This window comes from Triticum dicoccoides, chromosome 7B, assembly GCF_002162155.2.
Source record: "Triticum dicoccoides isolate Atlit2015 ecotype Zavitan chromosome 7B, WEW_v2.0, whole genome shotgun sequence".
NCBI classification, from domain to species: Eukaryota; Viridiplantae; Streptophyta; class Magnoliopsida; order Poales; family Poaceae; genus Triticum; species Triticum dicoccoides.
Genome location: NC_041393.1, coordinates 639,980,117 through 639,984,841, shown reverse-complemented (window position 1 = coordinate 639,984,841; position 4,725 = coordinate 639,980,117). Strand labels below are relative to the sequence as shown.

The window sequence follows — 4,725 nt, the reverse complement described above, 5'->3', positions numbered from 1 at the left end:
GGGGCGGCGATGGCGCGGGCCGAGGCGGCAGGGGACGGCGGCGTCGGGGCGGGGCGGGGCGGCGACGGCGTCGGGGTGGGGTGGGGCGGCGACGGCGTCGGGGCGGTAGGGGACGGCGGCGTCTGGAGAGGAGGAGGAGAGATCGAAGTGGGGATGCGCGGTTCTGAAATTTTCCTAAGTGCTACTTATATAGCAAAGGCTTTGGTCCCGGTTCGTGACCCAAACCGGGACTAATACCCCTTTAGTCCCGGTTGGTGCCACCAACCGGGACCAAAGGCCTCTTTTCAGCAGCCCAAAGGACGGGAAACAAAGACCTTTTGTCCCGGTTGGTGGCTCCAACCGGGACAAAAGAGGGGCATTGGTCCCGGTTGGTGCCACCAACAAGAGGGGCATTGGTACCGGTTGGAGCCACCAACCGGTACCAATGCACCTGTCTAATTACTTATTTATTTTCTACAGCTGTTTTTTAGTTGATTCTTTCTGCAGCCGTTTTTAATTAGTCCCACCTCGCCAAGCGAGAGGCACTCGCAGCGGTTTATAAGCCCTGAGTGCAGAGACGATGAAGAAGAGGCTCAATGCTCACCTGCACGTTGGTGAGCTTCAAGCCTTTAGGATTAGGGTAGACTGCACGGAGCTATGCGTAGTGCAGTTTACACTATTCCGAAAGGCTTGAAGCTAATTAACGAGCATTGCGCCTCTTTTTTATTTTTAATGACTTATTACAACTCAGGAAAAAATAGAAAAAAATAAATATAGCAGAAAAGAAAAAAAACTGTATAAAAGACTACTCAGAAATAAATAGAAGAAAAAATAGTTGTGATTAACTTTACTAAAAAATGAGCATAAATGCTTATTTTTAATGACTTATTACAACTCAGAAATAAATAGAAGAAAAAATAGTTGTGATTAACTTTACTAAAAAAAATGAGCATAGATGCTTATCTTTAATGACTTACTACAACTCAGAAATAAATAGAAGAAAAAATAGTTGTGATTAACTTTACTAAAAAAATGAGCATGGATGCTTATTTTTAATGACTTATTACAACTCAGAAATAAATAGAAGAAAAAATAGTTGTGATTGACTTTACTAAAAAAATGAGCATAGATGCTTATTTTTAATGACTTATTACAACTCAGAAATAAATAGAAGAAAAAATAGTTGTGATTAACTTTACTAAAAAAATGAGCATAGATGCGCTTATAGAGAAAATTCAACCTAAATTCACAATAAATTTCTACTAACTTCAGAGAAATTCAGTATGAATTTAGGTCAAATTCCCTGTATAAGGGCATCTATTTTCATTTTGAGAGGAGCTCAACAAGGCAGAGAGAGAGGGGTTTATAAACCGGTGTGAGCCCCCTTCGGTTGGCGAGGTGGACTAACCTCTGGCCGCAACGAGGACCAACCCTTTAGTCCCGGTTGGTGGCATGAACCGGGACTAATGGGCAGCCTTTGGTCCCGGTTCATGCCTCCAACCAGGACCAATAGTGGTGGGCCAGGAGCGAGGACCATTGGTCCCGGTTCGTCCCTCCAACTGGGACCAAAAGGTCCAGATGAACTGGGACAATGGCCCACGTGGCCCGGCCGGCCCCCGGGGCTCACGAACCGGGTCCAATGCCCCCATTGGTCCCGGTTCTAGACTGAACCGGGACTAATGGGATGGCCCTGCCTGGACCATTGCCCCCTTTTCTACTAGTGCTCCGACCTCCCCTAGCCCCCGTCTCAACCCTTCTGCTTGCCGTCGCAACCCGGACACCAAGACGGATGTGCCGCCCGGTGAGCAAACTCACGGCCGCCGGCGATCCACCAGTCCCCGACCCACGGATGTCTTCCCCTCCCCGGCTGAAGAGATCTACCAATCCCCGACCAGGCCACCCTGCGCTTGTGCTCAACTGTTTCCGCGCTCGAGCCCATTGCCGGCCTGGGTCTTCCCCGCCGTACTGCGGGCACCAGATCCAGCGGGAACCGACAGCACCACCTGAGCTGGAGCGGCGCTGCTTGATAGCTCAGGCTCCGGGCACGGCTTGCTGGGTTTGTGTGCCGCCGGCATGGCTACCTCGATGGGAGGGGCGCTTGCCGAAGCTGAAGCGGCGCTGCTCGCCATCGCATGCCTACCTCACCGGGCACCAAGAGTCGGGGCAGGGCCAGAGTCAACGGGGGAGAGATGGGAGTATGACAGGTGGGGCCCCCTTCCACCTCACTTTATTGTACAGATGTGCATGCCAAGTCAGCCTGACAGTTGGGCCAACCCTGTCAGTTTTGCTATTAAGCGTTGCTCAGTTTTGAATCAGTGCGTTTTGTGACTCACTTGCCACAAAATTGGTGGTTTTTTATGATTTTTGGCAAAAATGGTAGTTTTGGAGTACCCTAGCCACAAATGTGGTGGCTTTGAGCAATTTACTCGCTCCGTGACGAACGTTGGCAGCGTCTCCATGGTGGAGGTGAGCAGGAACGTCAGCGTGAAGGCGAAGAGCCCCAGTCGCTTGTGTGCGCCGGCCTTGCCATATCCGGCGTTGATGTAGATGGTGCCCAGCAGCGTCCCAACGATCACAACCTCGAGGAAGTTGGTCAATACCAGCTGCTTGCTGCGATACACCACCTTCCACGCCCTCTTGTACAGAACCACGAACTCATGTATCCGTGAGCACAGCGAAGTACACGACAAGGCCGGCCTGTGGCGGTCCGAATCCGATGCCTTGGTTGTGAGATCTTGCGCCGACTTGGGTTCAGGGGAGGAGGGCGAGGGATGGGGTATCTAGTGGATGACCTCGAGGGCGTACTCTAGCGGGTTGAGCTGCGCGGGGACGGCGAAGCCGTGTGAGAGGAGGGCAGCGTCGAGGGAGGCGAGTGAGCCGTGGTGGAGGACGGTGCCGCGGGATTGGAGGAGGAGCGAATCCACGACGGAGAGGAGGAGCGAATCTCCGTGGTGGATGGACAGCACCACCACCGTGGGTTGGCTCGAAAGGAAGGTCAAGCTGTTCCTGAGGAATCCAACCATGCGGAAGAAGACAGACAGGGAGCTGGTCATGGCGTTTTTGTAAAAAAACTGTATCGAATAGTATTCACCCTAGAATCGACTACGTCGCGGTCAAAGCGGGCTGGCGGCCGCTCACTTGGCCAAGTCAGCAAATACGTACACGAAAACATACAAATGGACCAAAATGAACCCCTTACGCAAGTACTTGGACCGTAGTTTTGTATTTTGAAATAGTGATACCAAACTGTCAACCGCCTTAAGTTTAGTGACCTACAGTGAATTTTTCTCTATATGACCGCTTCCCGCACTCTCACGCCGGCTATAAAAACGCCAGCCCGCTCGTCCATTGGCAAGCCACACCCGACTGTTCCGTCCATAGCTCAGTCAAGCTCAAGCCGTGCATGTGGCTTCAGGAGCTAGCCGTGGCTAAGAACATCATATGTCAAGATGTCCAACGGTTTCTATAATTCCTCTTTTACCAACCAGTAAAAATTCCTAGGTTGTATTCTTCTTCGGCACCATCCGGATTGTTTTCATCTCCTGTGCCAGTATTGCTGTGGCGAGGCTTGGAGCGGTGCTGATGACGCCCATGCTTTGCCTTGTTCCTTGAGGGGTTATCCTCCATTGCCTCATCGCCATTGGTTTCTTTTGGAGTGTCCACCATATATATATCGTACGAGGAGGTGGCTGTCCAGCGCCCCGTGGGTGGTGGTTCCTGTTCTTCTCCTACATCGTCGTCCACACCGTCGATGTCTTTAGAGTCGAAGTCGAGCACGTCGGTCAAATCATTGATAGTGGCAACGAAGTGGGTGGTGGGTGGGCAATGAATTCCCTCGTTGCCTACTTCCCACTCGAGTCAGACATAGTTCAGCTGAGAGTCTCATGACAAAGAGAGAGACTTTAATGAGTTCAGAATGTCACCGAAAGGCGAGTGTTGGAAAATGTCCACAGCGGTGAAGTCCATTACCGGAGCCCAACCAGATTTGGCGGGCTCGGGGGCACGCGGTTTGGAACCTACATCCGGACACGAGTCCGGGGGTCCGATGACACAGGCTTCCTTGGGGGCGGAGTCTGTGTTCGGCTCTACCGCCGATGAGTGTGCGGCCTCCGGGGCGGGGTCCGTCCACCCGTCCTCGGGCGACGCAATCTGCCCCGGATTTAAGTTTGGAGTTCCTGCAGGTGCGATATCCCGAGTATTGTCCGACAGCAGGTCTAAGCCGTGCTCGTCGTGACTGTTCGGCGCTCCTGGCGTAGGCCCGAATCCGTCGAAGATCAAGTCTCCGCGGATATCGGCCGTGTAGTTCAAGTTTCCAAACCTGACCTGCTGGCCAGGGGTGTAGCTGTTGATCTGCTCCAGATGCCCAAGCGAATTGGCCCGCAGTGCGAAGCCGCCGAACACGAAGGTCTGTCCGGGGAGAAAATTCTCACCCTGGACCGTGTTATTGTTGATGATTGAAGGAGCCATCAAGCCTTGCAGCGACGACACAGAGGAACTCTCAATGAAAGCACCAATGTCGGTGTCAAAATCGGCGGATCTCGGGTGGGGGGTCCCGATCTGTGCGTCTAAGGCTAATGGTAACAAGAGGCAAGGGACACGATGTTTTACTCAAGTTCGGGCCCTCTCGATGGAGGTAAAACCCTACTTCCTGCTTGATTGATCTTAATGATATGAGTATTACAAGATTTGATCTACCACGAGATCGTAGAGGCTAAACCCTAGAAGCTAGCCTATGATGATTATGAT

At 52.1% G+C, this 4,725-nt stretch overlaps 1 pseudogene; it reads right to left on the bottom strand.

Moving 5' to 3' along the window:
* Window positions 1-3,032, bottom strand: part of LOC119339269 — a 26,056-nt pseudogene extending 23,024 nt beyond the window's left edge.
* Window positions 3,033-4,725: the final 1,693 nt, after the last annotated feature.